This window comes from Mustela nivalis, assembly GCF_964662115.1.
Source record: "Mustela nivalis genome assembly, chromosome: X".
Lineage (NCBI taxonomy): Eukaryota > Metazoa > Chordata > Mammalia > Carnivora > Mustelidae > Mustela > Mustela nivalis.
The window spans coordinates 35,490,546-35,515,052 of record NC_139040.1 but is presented as its reverse complement, the minus strand read 5'-3'; the positions used below and the strand labels follow the sequence as shown (position 1 = coordinate 35,515,052).

The 24,507-nt window shown below is 36.1% G+C and overlaps 1 protein-coding gene and 1 pseudogene across 6 annotated transcripts in view; one reads left to right on the top strand and one right to left on the bottom strand.

The window, feature by feature from the left end:
- Positions 1 to 24,507, top strand: part of RTL4 (retrotransposon Gag like 4) — a 365,948-nt gene that overhangs the window by 22,500 nt on the left and 318,941 nt on the right. The window lies entirely within an intron of this gene.
- Positions 9,945 to 11,001, bottom strand: LOC309855873 (annexin A2 pseudogene; annotated as a pseudogene). The gene has a single exon. The product of its transcript is annotated as an annexin A2 pseudogene (transcript).

Here is a 24,507-nt window from a genome sequence, read left to right as displayed (position 1 = left end):
CATTCTGTTGAGTCTGGCTATGATGGGAGCAATTTGTGCAAGCTTAAAACAGCAGTTGTTAGGAATGGGAAAGTTTGCCAACCAGAGAAAGGATTATATAGAAATCTTGAGAGCCCAGATGATAATATCTGTGTTTCTCTTATGTCATCTTTAAACTCAAAGAACAGTGTTATTAGCTCTAATGTGTAATAATGCTCATCTGTTGATTAACTACAGTACTTGCTACCTTTCATGTTAAAGGAAACTATTCACTTAAAAACTAAAACTACTTACTACCCTCTACTCACAACACTTCTAATACCAAATATATAGCTTTTCTTCCTCGCACCAACCAATTTTCTAACTCTGAACTCTTACTGGATGTCTTATAATTTAACTAAATTCTGACATTAATTATTCAGATTTAGTGTCAGCCTTCACATGTTTAAATGTTCAATTTCACAAGATTGCCCTAACTTTTGATGCCATTGGCAAATAGTGGCTCCTTAGGGTATCCACACATCTCTGTCATGGCTACAAAGTTAGGGGTCCCCACGTGAACCTCCTCAGATTTGATAATTTGTTGAAAAAGCTTGCAAAACTTAGAGGAACATCTATTTACACTTACTGGTTTATTATAAACATTATAAAGGATACAGTGAACAGCCCAATGAAGAGGTACACACAATGAGTTCTGGAAAGGTCCTGAGTGCTAGAGCTTCTGTCTCCATGGAATTGGGCTGTACCACACTCCTGGCACATGGATGCGTTCACCAAGCCAGATGCTCTCTAAGCTCCATAATTTAGGGATTTTCATAAAGGCTTCGTCATGTAAGCATGATCAGATATTAATGAAATCTCCAGACCCTCTTCCCTCCACATGGGATGGTAATGGAAGTAAAATTTTCAAGCTTCTAATCATGGCTTCGCCTTTCTGGTATCAGTCTTCCTTCTGAAGCTATCTAGGAGTACACCAAGAGTCTCCTCATTAGAATAAAAGGTGCTCCCATTACCCTTAAAATTCCAAGGAATTTAGGAGCTCTGTGTTAAGTTGCTCCTATCACCTCCATCATTCAGGAATTATAAGAATTGGGAATTCTGTGTCAGGAACCATGGTGAAAGACCAAATATTAGAGATAACAGTGCTCCCAGCACACCTGTCACTCAGGAAATTATAAGAATTCTAGGAGCTCTGTTTCTTTTTCCTTTTTTCTTTAAGTATTTTTTTTTCTTATGTTCAATTAGCCAGCATATAGTACATCATTAATTTTTGATGTAGTGGTCAACAATTCATTAGTTACATATAACACCCAGTGCTTATCACCACATATGCCCTTCTTAATACCCATCACCTGGTTACCACCCCGTTCCCTTCTGTAACCCTCAGTGTGGTTTCCAGAGTCCAGAGTCTCTCATGGTTTGTCTCCATCTCTGATTTCTTCCCATTCAGTTTTTCCTCCCTTCCCCTGTGGTCCTCTGTGCTATTCCTTATGTTCCACATATGAGTGAAACCATATGATAATTGTCTTTCTCTGCTTGACTTATTTCACTTAGCATAATTCCCTCCAGTTTCATCCGTGTCAATGCAAATGGTGGATATTCATCTTTTCTGATGGCTGAGTAATATCCCATTTTATATATGAACCACATCTTTATCCATTCATCTGTTGAAGGGCATCTTGGCCCCTTCCACAGTTTGGAGCTCTGTTTCAGAAGCAGAGGGAAGAGAACAAATACATATTTCCTATTATGCTGTGCCTGTTATTGGCCAGCCTCTGGTGTGGTTTATATCTCTTTAAAGATGATGATGATGATGAGGGGCGCCTGGGTGGCTCAGTCTTTAAGCATCTGTCTCTGGCTCAGGTCATGATCCCAGGGTCCTGGGATTGAGCCCTGCATTGGGCTCCCTGCTCAGTAGGAAGACTGCTTCTCCCTCTCCCACTCCCCCTGCTTATATTCCCTTTCTCATTCTCTCTCTCTGTGCCAAATCAATAGATATAATCTATAAAAAATAAAAATAATAATAATGATGATGATGTGTTGGGGCACTGGGATGGCTCAGTCGGTTAAGTGTCTGACCTTGGCTCAGGTCATGATCTCAGGGTGGGATGGAGCCCTGCATTGGGCTCCCCACTCAGCAGTAAGAATGCTCATCTCTCCCCTTCTCATCATGCTCATGCCCCTCCCCCCCGCTCATGCTCTCTTTCTCTCTCCCAAATAAATAAAATATTTTATTTTTTTAAAAGATTTTATTTATGTATTTGACAGACAGACAGAGATTACAAATAGGCAGAGAAGTAGGCAGAGAGAGGGGGGGGGAGCAGGCTCCCTGCTGAGCAGAGAGCCTGCTGCGGGGCTCGGTCCCAGGACCCTGAGATCATAGCCTGAGCCGAAGGCAGCGGCTTAACCCACTGAGCCACCCAGGTGCCCCAAATAAAATCTTTTAAAAATGGTGAGCTAATATAAGATGTTTTCACAGCATTTCTCCTTACTGCTTGCCAAGTCAGCTTTCTTGAATTACGTTTATAGAAAGTGAATGATCTAGTTAACTTCAGTTTTAGGATGACTGTTATTTGTTCCCACTTGGGTCCAAACCACAAGCAAAATTTTGATCTTCTTTTCAAATTGGTCATGAAACATTTTTAATTGGATTTTTTTTGGCATTGAGTTGTATAAGTTCTTTATTTACTTTGGGTTTTAACACTTTATTGGATATATCATTTGCAAATATTTTCTCCCATTCAGTGCGTTGTCTTTTTGTTTTGTGGATGGTTTCCTTCACTGTCAAAAGATTTGTATTTTGGTGTAGTGCCAATAGTTTAATTTTGCTTTGGTTTTCCTTGCTGAAGAAAACAAAAACACTAATTCAAAAAGATATATGCACCCCTATGTTTATTGCAGCATTATTTATTATAGCCAAGATATGGAACATAGGTGTTCATCTGTAGAAGGATGGCTAGAGCTCACACACACACACTCACACACACACACACACACACACACACACACATTATTACTCAGCCATAAAATACAAAATCTTGCCATTTACAATAACACAGATGGATCTAGAGGTTATAATGTTAAATGAAATAGGTCAGTAAGAGAAAGAGAAGTAACATATGATTTCACTCATATGTGAAAGAAAACAAAGAACAAAAGAGAAACAAAAAAACAGACTTTTTTATACATAAAACAAACTAGTGGTTGCCAGAGGGGAGGTGGATAAGAGGATGAGTGAAATAGGTGAAGGGGATTAAGAGTACACTTATTGTGATGAGCCCTGAGTAATGTATAGAATTGTTGAATCACTATATTGTACACATGAAACTATTATAACATATGTTAATTATACTGGAATTTAAAAATACACAAATAAAAAAATTTTAATAGCATGGGCATCAAAATATAATTTTTGCAAGGTTATTTTATGTAGGTTGCTTGAATTATTTTTAATTTGAAAAGTCTTCATTACATAGGTCAAGCATTTGCACATGGGTATAAAAAATAGAATTTTAAGAACTTGTAAGCTCATTAATATATAAGAGAAGCCCTCAAACTTAGCAGTTTCTCATTTTCTGAAAAAACAAAAACAAAAACAAAAACTACCCAAAATTTTGTATTACCAGGGAACATGAAAAACACTACATACCTGATTATAGGGATTGAAAAGCATATTTGGTAGCTATATTTGTGGTGAGCATAGCATAATGTATAAATTTGTTAAATCACTGTATCGTACACCTGAAACTAATGTAACACTGTCAACTATACTCAAATTTTTAAAATGCTTTTCAGCAAATTGAAATATACATCTTTTCATCCTGCATAGAGAGAATTTGATATACACTAAAAATTGTATCTCTACATTCCAGTAAAACATATTGACTGATGCTCAGGGCTTACTAAATGCTTGCAGCTAATAAACTCCTCTCTATTAAGTTATAATAGTCTTCCTGCCACCAATGGAGAGGTAAAAGAGACAAGATAGGGTTGTATTTTTTTTCCCAAACCTGTTTATGCCAATTGAACTTGCTATTGTAATTCCATAATTTAATTTTAATATTATGACAATAAATGAAACATGACTACAAAAGTAAAATGTTATTTTTGTGAAAACCAGTTGAATGAGCAATATTAGGAATAAAATAAAGGATTTAAGTAGTGATATAGCAGAGATTAATAAGAATATTATAAAGCACTTCATACTAATACTGTTAAAAGATTAGAAGAAATAGACTTCTAGAAAAATATAAACTATTGAAAGTGACTCAGTAGTTAAACATATAATTGCCAGACAATCCAGGAGTTTCACTTTTTTTTTTATATACCCAAGATAATTAAACACTGGTATTCAAACAACTACTTGCAACTGAATGTTCATAGCAGCAGTATTTACAATAGTCAAAAAGTAGAAATGATCCAAATACCCATTAATAAATGAGTAGGTGAGCCAATTATGGTACATCCCCCCAAGGGAGTATTACTCAGCCATAAAAATTAATGAAATTGTGATACATGTTATAACGTGGATGAAGCTTGAAAACATGTTAAGTGAAAGAACCCAGACACAAAAGACCACATATTGTGTGATTCTATTAGTGTAAAATGTCCAGGATAGATAAATCCATCAGGTTAATGGATTAAAAGTCAGGTTAATGTTTGCCAGGGGATCAACTGCTTTGTGGGCATGAGTCTTAATTTTGGGCTGACAAAAATATTTATGAACTAGATTGATATGGTGATTGTATAACATTGTGAATGTAGTAAATATCACTAAATTCTTCACTTCAAGATGATTATTCTTATGTGATTTTCACCTCAATAAAAAAATAAAAAGAATGTCCCAAAACAATTTTCCAAGAATACTTAGTAACCTACTGTCAAAATTACTATGCACAGGATGCCTTGGTGGCTCAGTTGGTTAAGCGACTGCCTGTGGCTCAGGTCGTGATCTTGGTGTCCCAGGATCTAGTCCCACATCAGGCTCCCTGCTCAGTGGGGAGCCTGCTTCTCCCTCTGACCCTCCCTCCCCACCTCATGCTTTCTCTCTCTCTCTCTCAAATAAATAAATAAGAAATCTTTGAAAAAAAAAATTACTACACACAAAATATATCAAGGCACCATGAATGAGCTCCAGCAAGGAAAAAAAAAAAACCAGTAGTATCCCCAAAAGTCTTCAGATGTTGGTCTTATAAGTTACAAATTATTTCTTTAAACTGTTTATAAAGTATGTCTTCTATGTTTAAAAAAGTATGAGATAAAGTGAAAATATCTCTAGAGAACAACAAAGTATAAAAATAAACCAGCAGATTTGAATTGTAATGAAATAGAATTTCTAGAAATATAAAAATACTGTAACTTAAGTTTAAGATTCAGTAGATGAAAACTGACTACAGAAGATGTAGAAAATCTAAATACCTTTACATCAATTTTTTAAAATTGAATTTATAATGAAAAACCTCTGTACAGAGGAAACACCAATCCCAAATGCCTTGATTGGTAGATTCTACCAAATATTTAAGAAATAATATCTACTGTACACAAAGTCATTTAGAAAATAGAGGAAGAGGGAACATTTCATGGCACATTTTATAAGGCCAGAATTTCCCTGATATGAAGATCAGAAAAATAAAAGACAAGGAAACTATAGATCAATATACCTCATGAACAAAAATCCATAACAAAACATTAGCAAATAGAACCTAGCAATATACAAAAAAGATACTAACTCATGGTTTATTTTCATCCCTATATTGAAAGTTTGATTTCCTATTTGAAAATCAAGCAATGTAGTTCACAACATTGATAGACACTAGGGAGGAAATCTTAGATTCTTCTCAAATAGATGCTGCAAATCATTTGACAAAATTCAGTACCCACAGAGTTCTGCCTGCAACCAAGATGGAATAATAGGAAATTTATTTGCCCTTCTGCCTAAAACAACTTTAAAAACCTGGGCAAAGCATACAAAATATTAATTTCCAAGACATTGGTTATCAATGAAGGAAGGATGGTTAATACCTGAGAAACAGGGAAAAAAAATAAGGTGAGCCCTAGATTACTGTCTAGAGAGAGTGTTTAGATCATGGCACAGGGAGAGAAACCAAGGCTGAGCCCATTAAACTGTAATTAGAGGAGAGGAAGCCGAGAGTCTGGGGAGGCAAGGATAATTAGGGTTCATGAGGCAGAGTATGGTATCTTTGTTGTTGGAAACTGACACACTCATTCTCAAAGATGAATGTAATTAACAGATGAAAACAGAAAAACTGTATGATCATAATAGACACAGATAAAACATTTGACAAAATCCACCTTCCATTTTTGATTAAAAAAAAGAAATTCTCAGCAAACCAGGAATAGAAGGAAATCTTAACCTGATAAAGTGTGCCAGGCAGAAAACTATAGCTAACATTGTAAGCAAAGGTGAAAGTATGTTTCTGCCCTGAGATCATAAAACGATGCAAGGAAGTCATCTTTTACCACTTATATTCAACAGTAGACTGGCAGTTCTGTCTATTGCTATATGGCAAGAAAGAGAAATCCAGATAGGAAAGGAAAAACTAAAACTAAAACTGCCATGATTTTAAGACTATATGATCTTCTATGTAGAAAATCTGTTGGAATCTATAAAAAAAAACTACTGAAACTGGGTGAATTTAGCAGAGGTTCAGGATAGAAGATCAACATACAAAAATCAGATTATTTGGTTTATTGTGGTGTTGAGTTGTATAAGTTCTTTATATATTTTGGATATTAACCCACTATTAGATATATTCTTTGCAAATATCTTCTCCCATTCAGTAGGCTGCCTTTTTATTTTGTTGGTGGTTTCCTGTACAAAAATTTTTTTTGATGTAGTCTCAATTATTTTTGCTTCCCTTGCCTGAGGAAACATATCTAGAAAATGTTGCTAAGGCTGATGTCTAAGGGATTACTGATTATGTTTTCTTTAAGGGTTTTTTGTGGTTTCAGGTCTCATGTTTGAGTCTATAATCCATTTTGAGTTTATTATTGTGTATGGTGTAAGAAAGTGGTTCACTTTTATTTTTTTGCATGCAACTCTCTGGTTTTCCAAGCAATGTTTCTTGAAGAGCTTGTCTTCTCCATTGTATATTCATGCCTCTTTTGTGAGAAGTTAATTGACATTATAAGCATGCTTTTGTATCTGGGCTTTCTATCCTCTTCCATTTATCCGTGTGTCTATTTTTGTGTAAGTACCATATTGTTTTAGTTACTATAGTTTTGTAGTATATCTTTAAATCTGGGATTATGAAACCTCTAGCCTTGTTCTGCATTCTCAAAAGTGCATTGGCTATTAGGGGTCTTTGCAGTTCCATACAAATTTTAGAATTATTTGCTCCAGTTCAGTGAAAGAAAGATACTATTAGTTTTTTGATGGGAGTTGTACTGAATCTGTAGATTACTTTAGGTAATATGGACATTTCAACAATATTGTTTCAATCCGTGAGCATGGTATATCTTTCCACTTTTATGTCATCTTCAATTTATTTCATTGGTATTCTATAGTTTTCAGAGCACAGGTCTTTCACCTCCTTGGTTAAGTTTATTCCTAGGAATTCTATTCTTTTTGGTGAAATTATAAATGAGAGTATTTTCTTAATTTCTTTTCCTGCAACTTCATTATTAGTGTACAAAAAACACAACACATTTCTGTGTATTTATTTTGTATCCTGCACTTTACTAAATTTGTGTATTAGTTCTAGTAGTTTATTGCTGGAGTCTGTAGGGTTTTCTGTGTATAATGTCATGTCTTCTGCAACAGTGACAGTTTTACTTCTTCCTTACCAATTTGAACGTCTTTTATTTCTTTTACTTTTCTGATTGCTGTGGCTAGGATTTCTAGTACTATGTTGAATAAAAGTGATGAGAGTGGCCATCTTTGTCTTGTTCCTGATTGTAGAAGAAAAGATTTTAGCTTTTCGCCATTGAGTATGATGTTAGCTGTGGGCTTGCCATATATGGCCTTCATTACGTTGAAGTATGCCCCATCTAAACCCATATTGTTGGAAGTTTTTTTTTATCATGAGTAGATGTTAAATTTTGTCAAATGCTTTTTCTGCATCTATTGAGATAATCATATGTTGTTTATACTTCATTTTGTTAATGTGATATATCACATTGATTTGTGCATGTTGAAACATCCTCATATCCGTGGGATAAATACCACTTAATTGGACCTAAATAGACATTTTTCTTAGAATACATGCTGATGGCTAACAGACACATGAAAATATGCTCAGCATCACTAATTATTAGGAAAATGTAAATCAAAGCCATAATGATATATTACCTTATACCTGTTAGAATGTCTTGAATCAAAAAGACAAGAAATAGCAAATGTTGGTATGGAGAAAAAGTAATCCTCCAAACACACTGTTGGTGGGAATGAAAATCGGTGCAACAACTGTAGAAAACAGTATGGAGGTCCCTCAAAAAGTTGAAAATAGAAGTACCATATGGTCCAATATTTCCATTACTGGGTTTTTACCCAAAGAAAATGAAAACACTAATTTGAAAAGATGTATGCATCTTTATGTTTATTGCAGCATTATTTACAGTAGCCAAGTTATGGAAACAATCTAAAAGTTCAGGGATAGATGAATGGATGAAAATATATATAATGGAATATTAATCAGGCATAAAAAAGAATGAGATCTTGGATTTGTGAACAACATGGATGGACCTAGAGGGTACTATGCTAAGTGAAATGAGTCTGGAAGAATGACAAATCTCTTATTATTTCACTTATATGTAGAATCCAAGAGTTAAAACAAACAGAAACAGATCCATAAATACAGAAAACTAACTGACAGTTGCCAGAGGAGAGTGTGGTGGCAGATGGGCAAAATGGGTGAAAGGGAGTGGGAGGTACAGTATTCGAATTGTAAAATGAGTAAGTCACAAGAATGAAAGTTATACCATAGGGAATATAACTAATGGTATTATAATAGTGTTGTATGGTGACAGATGGTACCTATACTTGTGGTGAACATAGCATATAGAGTTGTTGAATCACTATGTTGTACACTTGAAACTAATGTAACATTGCATGTCAACTGTACATCAATAAATATTTGTTGTATTTTTATATATTAGCAACAATCAAAAATTACAATGGAAAAAATGCCATTAACAATAGCATCAAGATATGTTAAATACTTATGGATTAATCTGAGAAAAGATATGTAAAACTGAGAAAAATCAGAGAAGACCTAAATAAGTAGAGACATATATTGTTTTCATGAATCAGAACAAAGATTGATATTATTAAAATGTTAATTATTTACAATTTTATCTACAGATTTAACTCAATCCCAATTAAAATACTGGCATGCTTTTTTTTGAAATTGAAAAGATAGTTCTCAAATTTACATGGAAATATAAAGAACCTAAATTAGCTAAAACAAATTTAAAAAAGAAAAAATTTGGAGGACTTGTACCAGCTGACTTTCAAGTCTTAATATAATACTACAGTATCATGACAGTGTAGAATTGGCATAAAGATAAACAACTAGATTGATTTTTACCAACATCTGTTAAACTGTGTCAGGCCACCTTGTCAGTTTATAAGTAAGGTAAAATCTCGGACAGTTGACAGTTCTTGACATAGAGCCTTCAATGTTATTTGTGATGATATATTTCTTTTTTTTATAAAGTAAAAATTCAGTTTATTCATCTGTTTATGACACAGTACACAAGAGGCAAAGTGTTTCACACCATAGATTTCAGTTCCAACTCCTGGAATGCTCATTTCTTTGGTTAAAAGGAGAGAGTAGACGTAAGAGGCAGGCAATGCTTAGGCAACTGCAATAAGAAGGGGGAGCAGGTGATACTAATGCCATCCCTGCAGGGATGGGCCCAAGGGGACTATTAGTCACAACCTATTTTCTAGAATTGTTAGCCGGAAACAAAGGAGCATCCTGGATGCTCAACCGTCTTGGGCCTCAGTGATCCCCACCACACAGGTACAGCAGCGCTTTCTGGTAGTCGCCTTTCGTGTCTTGCTCGATGTAGTAATACAGGACTTGTCATACTTTCTCTTGAATTCAGACCTAATTTTCAACACGTCCACTTCACTGTGAGAGACCATGATTCTTATCAGAACTTTATCATGAATCTCCTTGCCCTTCATGGAGTCATACAGTTGGCCAGCAAAATACAGGGGCTTATTCTGAATGCACTGGGCCAGGTTTAGCATTTTCTAGGTCTCCTTTGACCTTCTTGATGCTCTCCAACATGTCATAAAGGCTGTAGCTCTTGTACCTATCAAATACTTTCTGGAGGTGACACACACTCCGCTCAGTCATGATGCTGATACACTTGGGTACATCAGTTCCTTTCCTCTTCACTCTGACATCATAGAGATCCTGGGCATCTTGGTCAATCAGTTCATAATCAATGACAGAGCCATCCTCTGCTCTTTTACCCTTTGCAAGGGCAACCATCAGCTTGTGGAAGTCACCAGATGTGTCAGAAACGATGTCCTTCTCCAGATCAGTCTTATACATTTCCTTGTGGATTCTGTTAGTTTCCTGAAGCTCTTGGTCCTTGAGCAGATGATCTCAATGAGGGAGTCCTCATCAGTCTCCAGTCCCTTCATGGAGGCTTTCGGCTCAGAAGCATCATACTGACCAGGTGTTTTTAATAGGCCCCAAATCACTGTCTCCAGGTGGCCAGACAAGGCTGACTTCAGCATTAATACAAGTTCCTTTTTGGTCCTTCTCTGGTAGGTGAAGGCAATATCCTGTCTCTGTTCATTGCTGCGTTTGGTCAAAATGTTGACAAAGGTGACCTCATCCACACCTTTGGTCTTGATGGACGTTTCAATGTTCAGAGCATCATGCTCAGCATCAAAATTGGTATATGCTTTGACCAACCCATATGCACTAGGGGGCATGGAGTGATCACCCTCCAAGCTGAGCTTGCAGAGAATTTTGTGGACAGTAGACATTTTGAAGGAAGCTGGGCCTGGCGCCGAGAGTAGCAAGCATCCCCAGTTGTAGAGCCTGTGATAATACATTTCTTTTTTTTTTTTTCAAGATTTTATTTACTTATTTGACAGACAGAGATCACAAGTAGTCAGAGAAGCAGGCAGAGAGAGAGGAGGAAGCAGGCTCCCTGCCGAGCAGAGAGCCCGATGCAATGTGAGGCTTGATCCCAGGACCCTGGGATTATGACCTGAGCTGAAAGCAGAGGCTTTAACCCATTGAGCCACCCAGGCACCCTGATGATATATTTCTTAAGCTAGGTTGTATGTGGATCTCCATTTAATGTTTATTCTTTATATTTTACATTCCCATTATAAGTTATTTTTATATGATACATTTAATAATAAAAACAAAATACTAAACTGATTTGGAAAACTTCAGTAAATCCATGTCACTAAAAATGGGACTATCAGGTCAAATGGGATTACTACATCGATAAATAATTGGGAATAAGATTACACAATATAGGATTCTTCACTCAGTATGCTTTACAAGTACCTATAGATTCTTACTCCATGTCAAATGAACTGAAACTAGAAATCATTAATGACACTTATGGATGAGTTTTATACAAGAAAAATTATAATGCTGGCCTTGGTCCTACATCAGAATATTGGGAAAGGAAGGTACATTTATGTTTTAAGTTAAAATAAAATAAGGCATTTATGTATCCTCTCTTTTACTATTTTCTCTTTTAAAAGAGGTTTTTAAATTAGTCAACCCTCTATCTGTCTCTATGGCATTGGTAAGTGTGCTCGCATCATATTTTAATTAATTAATGTAGCAAACAAGTTCTTGGGTAAATATTTCTCAGATGTTTGGCTTTTCAATTAAGTAAAAGCGCAAGAGCTCAGGGAGAACTTCAAATCTCCATGGCACCCCTGGGACTTATTTTCAGCTCAGAGTACAACAGGAAACCTGATATTGATTTAGGCTGAGATTGAGACATTCAAGGGGACATGGTAAGTTTAGAGGTAATTACGTATTTATAGATGAGATTTCAGGTGAAGATGCAGAATTTCAGTAATGAGACCTGATATCCTTGAAATGTGGCTTTTATTTTCCCTTGACTATTCATGTCTTAATTCTAAGTTGCTTCATATTTCTCTCTTTCCTGATAGGTAAATAAAAGGGAAGACAGATGTATAGTGAGAGAAGGAGAGAGATTAAAGAGAGGAAGGTAGAAAGATACTGGGAAAGAAAGAGGGGAAGCAAGGAAGATGGAAGAAAGGGGCCAACCAGGAAACAGATTTAGCAGAACAGAGAGAAATACGTAGAAGGAACTAAAAAAAAAAACAAAAAACAAACAAACAAAAAAACACAAAAACTGGAGTAGAAAGATTGTGCCTATGGTGGTAATAGTGAATTCTAATTAAAATTTTTCTACTATTTATTATGCTCTTTCAATTTACTAGGCTCTTTGCCTTATACCATTTAACCTTACAACATTAAGAAGTAGTTCCTTTATGTGCTTTGGTGAGTGCTGTGAAGTGTGTAAACCTGGCGATTCACAGACCTGTACCCCTGGGGATAAAAATATATTATATGTTTATAAAAAATAAAAAATTTAAAAAAAGAAGTAGTTTCTTTAATTCCCATTTTATAAATTAGAAAACAGAGGCCTAAAGAAGTTAAGTAAATTGTCGCAAAGTGGTGGAGTCTTGATTTGAATCAGCGTCTGTTTGTCTCTAAAGCCTATACTTTCCTCCACTGTGTCAAACTAGCTCTGCATGACACTGAAACAACATGTTAAAAGGCAAGAGTTTATGCTAAATAGGTTATCTGGCATCGTATAAAAGAACACAGAGAAATAATCTAGCTTTTGTTTCTCTTTATTACCTCTCTTCATACTCCCCACAAAGGAGATTAAGCAGGCAGGCAGGGAGAAACATAAAATTCCAGCTTCAGTTTTTACTATTGCTGGAGCTTTCAGGTCAAAAAAGATAGCTTACCTCCCTCTGATCTCACAAAGGGCATAATGCCCAGTGCACTCATAGAAACTCAGTCTAAACTAGCATTTCTTAACCTTTTAGGCATTATGAACTCCTTTGAGATTCTAAAGAAAATTAAGTATTCACTCTCTAGAAATATGCACATACATGCAAAATTTTGTGGAAGGATTCAGGAATTTTGTAGGCCCCCTCAAAGTTCTGAGGTTTATATCTGAGATAAAGGTCTTAGGGTTTGGAACTGAAAAAATGGCCCTGAAATCTGAGATGGAGGATGAGCACCAAGCCTAGAACTTGGCTCTGCCAGAACTTGGTTGAGTCATTTTCAAATGCAAGGTTGGCTGTGGTTATCTTCTCTTCTGTTTTATGGCATATCCTTAGGAAAAGCTTGATGCATGAAACTCAAGTTTAAATTCCTACCCAGACTCGTACCTGATATGCATTAAGAATGTTCCATTATAGCATTAAATTATTTGTGCACTTCAGTACCCACTAGTGGTCAAGGAAAAATATTTTACTTAGAGTACTGGATGATAGAGATGGCTGTCACTTCCTGGAGTACAGCTCACTCTGAATTTCAGAATAAGGTCTTCTCTTTAGACATTGCTTACTTTCAATTTTGATTTTTCAAAACTCATGTATTCCACCAAAATTTTGATAAGACCTTGTTGGGGTTCATGGTGAAATAATGGCATATGAGAAAATAATGCTGGACAGAGTCAAGACCTGCCACTAACTTGCTATGTTATTGTTACCAAAGGTAGAGCACATTCCCCTTGTGTCCTCAGTATTTTCATTTGTAACATGAAGGGATCCTACTATTGTCAGTGCTTTTTAATCCTCTTTAAATTTTTTTAGTATTGAAAATGTGTGTTCAGTGGAAATCTTACATAAACAATTGGAAGTAGAGTTACTATGATCACAAAGTGATGATAGTAATGGCAAAGAGTCAGATTCCCTCCCCCCTTCTCATTCTCTCTCTATACCACCAGCACATCCATGAATGAATTTCATATAGTTTGAAAATAGTTGACCCAGAGAGCAATTGCATGTAATGGTTGAGAATGTGCTTTAGAGTCATGCATATATGGGTTCTGTTCCTGACTTCCTCACCACTTAACAGCTCTATGCTTTTCAGCTAATTAATCCCTCTATGCCTCAATTTCCACATCTGACAACTGAGGATGATAAATAGCTCTTATTCCATAAGGTGGTTGGGAAGATTTAGGAACTTAATGCATGCAAAGTGATTATCCAGTGAGTGGATATTAGTTATTTATCTGTTATTAGTTATTAGTATTTATCTGTATCATTTTATTTTTTTAAAGATTTTATTTATTTATTTGACAGAGATCACAAGCAGGCAGAGAGGCAGGCAGAGAGAGAGGAAGGGAAGCAGGCTCCCCACTGAGCAGAGAGCCCGATGCGGGGCTCAATCCCAGGACCCTGGGATCATGACCAGAGCCGAAGGCAGAGGCTTAACCTACTGAGCCACCCAGGTGCCCCTTATCTGTATCATTTTAAACAAAGACTTGGCTCATGAAAAATTAAGTCATCTAGCTTTCCCATTGTGCTTTCTTTCTCAATAACTTCTTCCTTCCTATGTTATGCTATAACTAGAGAAACTAGTATAGTAGGCAGGATCTCCCAGTCTCTTTAACATTTTAGCTACACTACAATAAGTACAATAAATGGATGTAGTAAATTATTAGTCATATAGCACATTTTTTTAGCTATACCTGTGATTTTTCATTTTTATCTTTTTAGTCATGGGGTGTTTTTATTTTTTTTAAATAAACTATTACTCAGGGCACCTGGGTAGCTCAGTTGGTTAAGCCTCCCACTCTTGATTTCAGCTCAGGTCATGATCTCAGGATTGTGAGATTGAGCCCCACATTGGGCTCCATGCTGGGTGTGGAGCCTACTTAAGATTCTCTCTCTTCCTCTGCCCCTCCCTCCTCTCAAAAATTAAAAAAAAAATGAAAAAAAATACTTTTCTGCAATTCAGTATGTAAAACATGTAAGAGTAGAGCTACTCTGAGTCAGGATGGAAGAGTAAGAATTACCTCTTCTCAGCTCTTCTCAGCTTCTGCAACACCACCCTCTTCACACACTCTGGAGAACTCAGAAGTACTCCAGTGCTCTGTGGAGCAATGTTTGAAACCTCTGGACCTCTACGACACTTCTATATCTTGTGTTCTGTGGAACTAATTCATTTCAGACTTGGGCATACAATTTGAGATTTTTCCATACTCCCATCATTACAAGGAAAATACAGGTCCTAGAAAAGAATAATTTACCCCTAGAGATCATTCTTAACACTCATGAGATGAGAAATGTAGCTTCCGTGCCCTACTACTGTGATCCACTTTGAGTCTATCTGCTCAGAACTCCCACAGTACATTAAAAAAATAACCATGACAGCTTTATGGAGGTATAACTGGCATACATAAACTATATATTTAAAGTATATAATTTAATTTTTTCACATATGTGTAGAGCCATGAAACCATTATTACCATAAAGATAGTGAATATATCCATTATCTCCCAAAGTTTTAACAGGCCTTTTGAGAATCCCCTCAACCCCAGAAAACTGTTTTTGGTCACAGTATAATAGTTTACATTTCTTGGATTTTTATATAAATGGAACTATATAGTCTAAATCCTTTTTTTGGTCTGGCTTTTTAAACTCAATGTAATTATTTTGATATACATCTAAATGTTGTATATCAACAATTTATTTCTTTTTATTTATGAGCAGTATTCTGTTGTATGGATATACCATTTTGTTTATCCATTCATATGTGGATGGACAATTGATTCATTTCTGGTGTTTAGACCATCTACATTTAATGTAATTGTTGATATGGTTAACTTTAATCCTCTCGTCCTGTTATTTTTTTCTCATTTGTCATATGTGTTCTTTGTTCCCTTTCCTGTCTTTTTTTGTTTTTTGCTTTATTTTGGATTAACTGAAATTTTTAATTCTATTTAATCTCCTTCACTGTCTTATTAATGTTAAGTCTTTGTTTTCTAATTTTATTAGTATTTGGGGGTTGCTTATAATATACATCTTTAGTCACAATCTATTTTCAAGTGATATTATACTACTTACCATATAGTATGGGAGCCTTACATGAGTATAATTCCACTTCTCTCCTCTAAGCCTTTGTACTACAGTTGTTATGCATTTTGCTTTTATTCATGCAACAGATATCACAATAAATTGTTTTTATTTTTTAAACAGTCAATTATCTCTTATGGTATTAAAATTATAAGAGAAAATTCTCTTATATTACTTTTATGTTTGCCATTTTGGTGTTCTTTATTTCTTTTTGTAGATCTATGTATCTATCTAGTATAATTTTTCTTCTAAGAGACTTTAACTTGAAGCATGGGTTTGCTGATGATGAGTTGTATCAGCTTTTCTGTGTCTGAAAACATCTTTAATTTCCCATCAGTTTTAAAGTTTTTTTTTATTGTGGTAAAATATACATAACATAAAATTTACCATTTTAATCATTTTAAATTATTCAGTTTAGTGACGCTGAGTATGTTCACATTGTTGTATAACCATCACTGGCATGCATATTCAGAACTTCTTCATCTTTCTTAACTGAAACTCTATACCCATCAGATACTAACTCTCCACTCCCCTGCTATCAGCCCCACACCTTCTCCTTTCTGTCTCTGAATCTGACTACTTTGGGTACTTCATATAAGTGAAATCACACACTTTTTTTGTCTTTTGGTGAGTGGTTTATTTCACTTAGTATAAAGTCCTCAGTGTTCAGCCATGTTGTAGTATGTGTCAGTTACCTTCATTTTTAAGGCTGAGTAATATTCTACTTTATGTATATATCACATTTTGTTTATCCATTCATCAGTTGATGGACATTTGTGTTCCCATCTTTTAACTATGGCAAATAGTGTTGCTTTGAACATGGGTGTACAAATACTTGTTCAAGTTCTTGCTTTTACTTCTTTTGGGTATATACTCAAAAGTATAGAGGTATGCTCCCTTTATTTTCAGAAGACATTTTCTCTCTCTCTCTCTCTCTCTCTTTTTTTTTTTTTTACTGTGTTGTGTTAGTCACCATACAATACATCATTAGTTTTTGATGTAGTGTTCCAAGATTCATTGTTTAAGTTTAACACCCAGTACTCCATGCAATCCATGCCCTCCATAATACCCACCACCAGGCTCACCCATTTCCCCACCGCCCTGCCCTCTAAAACCTTCAGTTTGTTTCTTGGAGTCTATAGTCTCTCATGGTTCATCACCCCCTCTGACTTCCCCCACCTTCACTTTTCCTTTCCTTCTCCTAATGTCCTTCATGTTATTCCTTATGCTCCACAAGTAAGTGAAACCATATGATAATTGACTTTCTCTGTTTGACTTATATCTCTCAGCATAATCTCCTCCAGCTCCATCCATGTTGATGCAAAAGTCGGGTATTCATCCTTTCTGATGGAATATATTTTCTCTTGACAGTGTTTTTCTTTTGGTGTTTTGGATATAATACTTCATTGTCCTCTCACTTGCATTGTTTCCAATGAAAAAAATCTATCATTCTTACTCTACATAGGTATCTTTTTTCTCTGACTACTTTTTTTTTAAAATTTTTTATAAACATATATTTTTATCCCCAGGGGTACAGCTCTGTGAATCACCAGGTTTACACACTTCACAGCACTCACCAAATCACATACCCTCCCCAATGTCCATAATCCCACCCCCTTCTCCCAAACCCCCTCCCCCCAGCAATCCTCAGTTTGTTTTGTGAGATTAAGAGTCACTTATGGTTTGTCTCCCTCCCAATCCCATCTTGTTTCATTTATTCTTCTTCTACCCACTTAAGCCTCCATGTTGCATCACCACTTCCTCATATCAGGGAGATCATATGATAGTTGTCTTTCTCTGCTTGACTTATTTCGCTAAGCATGATACGCTCTAGTTCCATCCATGTTGTTGCAAATGGCAAGATTTCATTTCTTTTGATGGCTGCATAGTATTCCATTGTGTATATATACCACATCTTCTTGATCCATTCATCTGTGGATGGACATCTAGGTTCTTTCCATAGTTTGGCTATTGTGGACATTGCTGCTATAAACATTCGGGCGCATGTGCCCCTTTGGATCACTACGTTTGTATCTTTAGGGTAAATACCCAATAGTGCAATTGCTGGGTCATAGGGCAGTTCTATTTTCAACATTTTGAGGAACCTCCATGCTGTTTTCCAGAGTGGCTGCACCAGCTTGCATTCCCACCAACAGTGTAGGAGGGTTCCCCTTTCTCCGCATCCTCGCCAGCATCTGTCATTTCCTGACTTGTTGATTTTAGCCATTCTGACTGGTGTGAGGTGATATCTCATTGTGGTTTTGATTTGTATTTCCCTGATGCCGAGTGATATGGAGCACTTTTTCATGTGTCTCTTGGCCATCTGCATGTCTTCTTTGCAGAAATGTCTGTTCATGTCCTCTGCCCATTTCTTGATTGTATTATTTGTTCTTTGGGTGTTGAGTTTGCTAAGTTCTTTATAGATTCTGGACACTAGTCCTTTATCTGATATGTCGTTTGCAAATATCTTCTCCCATTCTGTCAGTTGTCTTTTGATTTTGTCAACTGTTTCCTTTGCTGTGCAAAAGCTTTTGATCTTCATGAAATCCCAATAGTTCATTTTTGCCCTTGCTTCCCTTGCCTTTTGCATTGTTCCTAGGAAGATGTTGCTGCGGCAGAGGTCGAAGAGGTTGCTGCCCGTGTTCTCCTCAAGGATTTTGATGGATTCCTTTCGTACATTGAGGTCCTTCATCCATTTTGAGTCTATTTTTGTGTGTGGTGTAAGGAAATGGTCCAATTTCATTTTTCTGCATGTGGCTGTCCAATTTTCCCAGCACCATTTATTGAAGAGGCTGTCTTTTTTCCATTGGACATTCTTTCCTGCTTTGTCGAAGATTAGTTGACCATAGATTTGAGGGTCTATTTCTGGGCTCTCTATTCTGTTCCATTGATCTATGTGTCTGTTTTTGTGCCAGTACCATGCTGTCTTGATGATGACAGCTTTGTAATAGAGCTTGAAGTCCGGAATTGTGATGCCACCAACGTTGGCTTTCTTTTTCAATATCCCTTTGGCTATTCGAGGTCTTTTCTGGTTCCATATAAATTTTAGCATTATTTGTTCCATTTCTTTGAAAAAGATGGATGGTACTTTGATAGGAATTGCATTAAATGTGTAGATTGCTTTAGGTAGCATAGACATTTTCACAATATTTATTCTTCCAATCCAGGAGCATGGAACATTTTTCCATTTCTTTGTGTCTTCCTCAATTTCTTTCATGAGTACTTTATAGTTTTCTGAGTATAGATTCTGTGTCTCTTTGGTTAGGTTTATTCCTAGGTATCTTATGGTTTTGGATGCAATTGTAAATGGGATTGACTCCTTAATATCTCTTTCTTCTGTCTTGCTGTTGGTGTAGAGAAATGCAACTGATTTCTGTGCATTGATTTTATATCCTGACACTTTACTGAATTCCTGTATAAGTTCTAGCAGTTTTGGAGTGGAGTCTTTTGGGTTTTCCACATATGGTATCATATCATCTGCGAAGAGTGATAATTTGACTTCTTCTTTGCCGATTTGGATGCCTTTAATTTCCTTTTGTTGTCTGATTGCTGAGGCTAGGACCTCTAGTACTATGTTGAATAGCAGTGGTGATAATGGACATCCCTGCCGTGTTCCTGACCTTAGCGGAAAAGCTTTCAGTTTTTCTCCATTGAGAATGATATTTGCGGTGGGGTTTTCATAGATGGCTTTGATGATATTGAGGTATGTGCCCTCTATCCCTACACTTTGAAGAGTTTTGATCAGGAAGGGATGCTGTACTTTGTCAAATGCTTTTTCAGCATCTATTGAGAGTATCATATGGTTCTTGTTCTTTCTTTTATTGATGTGTTGTATCACATTGACTGATTTGCAGATGTTGAACCAACCTTGCAGCCCTGGAATAAATCCCACTTGGTCGTGGTGAATAATCTTTTTAATGTACTGTTGAATCCTATTGGCTAGTATTTTGTTGAGTATTTTCGCATCTGTGTTCATCAAGGATATCGGTCTATAGCTCTCTTTTTTGGTGGGATCCTTGTCTGGTTTTGGGATCAAGGTGATGCTGGCCTCATAAAATGAGTTTGGAAGTTTTCCTTCCATTTCTATTTTTTGGAACAGTTTCAGGAGAATAGGAATTAGTTCTTCTTTAAATGTTTGGTAGAATTCCCCCGGGAAGCCGTCTGGCCCTGGGCTTTTGTTTGTTTGGAGATTTTTAATGAATGTTTCAATCTCCTTACTGGTTATGGGTCTGTTCAGGCTTTCTATTTCTTCCTGGTTCAGTTGTGGTAGTTTATATGTTTCTAGGAATGCATCCATTTCTTCCAGATTGTCAAATTTATTGCCATAGAGTTGCTCATAGTATGTTCTTATAATAGTTTGTATTTCTTTGGTGTTAGTTGTGATCTCTCCTCTTTCATTCATGATTTTATTTATTTGGGTCCTTTCTCTTTTCTTTTTGATAAGTCGGGCCAGGGGTTTATCAATTTTATTAATTCTTTCAAAGAACCAGCTCCTAGTTTCGTTGATTTGTTCTATTGTTTTTTTGGTTTCTATTTCATTGATTTCTGCTCTGATCTTTATGATTTCTCTTCTCCTGCGGGGCTTAGGGTTTCTTTCTTGTTCTTTCTCCAGCTCCTTTAGGTGTAGGGTTAGGTTGTGTACCTGAGACCTATCTTGTTTCTTGAGAAAGGCTTGTACCGCTATATATTTTCCTCTCAGGACTGCCTTTGTTGTGTCCCACAGATTTTGAACCGTTGTATTTTCATTATCATTTGTTTCCATGATTTTTTTCAATTCTTCTTTAATTTCCCGGTTGACCCATTCATTCTTTAGAAGGATACTGTTTAGTCTCCATGTATTTGGGTTCTTTCCAAACTTCCATTTGTGGTTGAGTTCTAGCTTTAGAGCATTGTGGTCTGAAAATATGCAGGGAATGATCCCAATCTTTTGATACCGGTTGAGTCCTGATTTAGGACCGAGGATGTGATCTATTCTGGAGAATGTTCCATGTGCACTAGAGAAGAATGTGTATTCTGTTGCTTTGGGATGAAATATTCTGAATATATCTGTGATGTCCATCTGGTCCAGTGTGTCGTTTAAGGCCTTTATTTCCTTGCTGATCTTTTGCTTGGATGACCTGTCCATTTCAGTGAGGGGAGTGTTAAAGTCCCCTACTATTATTGTATTATTGTTGATGTGTTTCTTTGATTTTGTTATTAATTGGTTTATATAGTTGGCTGCTCCCACATTGGGGGCATAGATATTTAAAATTGTTAAATCTTCTTGTTGGACAGACCCTTTGAGTATGATATAGTGTCCTTCCTCATCTCTTATTATAGTCTTTGGCTTAAAATCTAATTGATCTGATATAAGGATTGCCACTCCTGCTTTCTTCTGATGTCCATTAGCATGGTAAATTCTTTTCCACCCCCTCACTTTAAATCTGGAGGTGTCTTCGGGCTTAAAATGTGTTTCTTGGAGGCAACATATAGATGGGTTTTGTTTTTTTATCCATTCTGATACCCTGTGTCTTTTGACAGGGGCATTTAGCCCATTCACATTCAGGGTAACTATTGAGAGATATGAATTTAGTGCCATTGTATTGCCTGTAAGGTGACTGTTACTGTATATGGTCTCTGTTCCTTTCTGATCTACCACTTGTAGGCTCTCTCTTTGATTAGAGGACCCCTTTCAATATTTCCTGTAGAGCTGGTTTGGTATTTGCAAATTCTTTCAGTTGTTGTTTGTCCTGGAAGCTTTTAATCTCTCCTTCTATTTTCAATGATAGCCTAGCTGGATATAGTATTCTTGGCTGCATGTTTTTCTCGTTTAGTGCTCTGAAAATATCATGCCAGCTTTTTCTGGCCTGCCAGGTCTCTGTGGATAAGTCAGCTGCCAATCTAATATTTTTACCATTGTATGTTACAGACTTCTTTTCCCGGGCTGCTTTCAGGATTTTCTCTTTGTCACTGAGACTTGTAAATTTTACTATTATGTGACGGGGTGTGGGCCTATTCTTATTGATTTTGAGGGGCGTTCTCTGAACCTCCTGAATTTTGATGCTCGTTCCCTTTGCCATATTGGGGAAATTCTCCCCAATAATTCTCTCCAGTATACCTTCTGTTCCCCTCTCTCTTTCTTCTTCTTCTGGAATCCCAATTATTCTAATGTTGTTTCGTCTTATGGTGTCACTTATCTCTCGAATTCTCCCCTCGTGGTCCAGTAGCTGTTTGTCCCTCTTTTGCTCAGCTTCTTTATTCTCTGTCATTTGGTCTTCTATATCACTAATTCTTTCTTCTGCCTCATTTATCCTAGCAGTTAGAGCCTCCATTTTTGATTGCACCTCATTAATAGCTTTTTTGATTTCAACTTGGTTAGATTTTAGTTCTTTTATTTCTCCAGAAAGGGCTTTTATATCTCTCGAGAGGGTTTCTCTAATATCTTCCATGCCTTTTTCGAGCCCGGCTAGAACCTTGAGAATTGTCATTCTGAACTCTAGATCTGACATATTACGGATGTCTGTATTGATTAGGTCCCTAGCCTTCGGTACTGCCTCTTGTTCTTTTTTTTGTGTTGAATTTTTACGTCTTGTCATTTTGTCCAGATAAGAGTTAATGAAGGGGCAAGTAAAATACTAAAAGGGTGGCAACAACCCCAGGAAAATATGCTTTAACCAAATTAGAAGAGATCCAAAATCGTGAGTGGGGAGAAAGGGGATAAAAAGAGGTTCAAAAAGGAAGAAAGAAAAAAAAGACAAAAGAAAAGAAAAGAAAAGAATTTTTAAAAAAAGAAAACACCTTTCAGAAAGTGGTTGTTTTTCTGTTTCCAGAATTGCTGTTCTTCTTCTCTTCGATCTGCCGATGGATTTTCAGGTGTTTGCAATCTTTAGATAAGCTATATAGCTGATCTCCGGCTAGCTGAAGCAGTCTCAGCTTTCTACTTCTCCGCCATCTTGACTCTACCTTTTCTCTGACTACTTTTAAGATTTTCTTTTTATCACTAGTTTTCCTGAAATTTGATTATGATGTAAATTGGTGTGGTTTTCTTCTTTTCTCCCTTTTTCTGATTTGAGTTTTCTTCATCTTCTTGGGTCTGTGTTTTATATTTTCATCAAATGTGAAAATTTTTGTCCATCATCTTCAAGTATTTTTCTTCTCTTCCTTCTCCTTTTTACTCTTTGTCTTTTGTTTTGGATACTAGCTATTTTTGTGGATTTAGGTGTATTGACCTTTTTAAATTTCATATCTAATCTGTTATTAATTATTTCTAGTAGCATTTTCCATCTCATACATTATAGTTTTCATCTCCACAAATTTGATTTAGGTCTTTTTTATATATTCCATATCTTTAACTTTTAATGTAGTAGAATACAGTTATAATATATTTTAAGTATCCTTTTCTGCTTATAGTAATATCTATGTTAATAGTGGACCAGTTTTGGGGGTTGATTTATTTTCACATCATGGCTCATCTTTTACTGCAACTTTGCATGCCTGGTAATTTTTTATTTGATATCTGATATTGTGAGTCTTGTTACTTTGTTGGAGTTAGCTCTCTCTCTCTCTCTATATATATATATTTTTTTTTTTTTGGTATTCTATAAATATTCTTGAGTTTTGTTCTGGAGCATAGTGACACCACTTAGAAAGAGAACAATATGTTCAGTTCTTACTTTTAGGTTTGTTAGGCAAAACTAGATTTATGTTCAATCTGGAACTAATTATTTCCTATTACTGAAGATAGATACTTCTGTCAAAGATCAGGGCCTGCACAATTGCGTGGACTAGTCATACCCAAGGCAGGGGCCTGGGGAGACTAAACAACGTCTTTGGTCTATGCAATAAATGAGTAGTCTTTGTTCTAATAAGTTCAACCAGACGATGGGGTAGGAGACTAAAAATCTAGGTTGAGTTTGAAAGTCCTGTGATATGAATGTGTTTCTGTATGTGTATGTATATAATTTGTGCATGCACAGTATATGTTGTTTTAAGTTGAATAGTAGACTACTTCATCTGCCATTTATGGCTATTGTAAGCATATGTCCTTTCATAGTCTGGAAATAGAGGAGAAATTTTAGATGCCATTACTATCACTGAATATTTATGGATTGTGACTAGAGATGTATGGTGTTGGGCTGGTATAGGATAGGTCAGTCACAAAGCTCTGACCTCTTCATTACTTTACATGCTAAGACAGGTATTCTAAGGCATCCTAAAATTATTATGAGATGAACTTAGGAAATTAGATCATACAGTCAAAATAAGTAGGTCCCAAACAAGAATTAAATTGAAAATATAAAATAAGCTGCAGTCAGCTTCCACATGTCCACTTTATGGGTCTTGTTTTTGGCATTATTGTTGTTATTCTGCAATTCTGGGCAGGTAGATTCAGCATTCAAGAGGCCATTGAATTCTGTAGTTATTTTCTTCCCAGTTAGTATATAGCCACCAGAATGATGTCAATA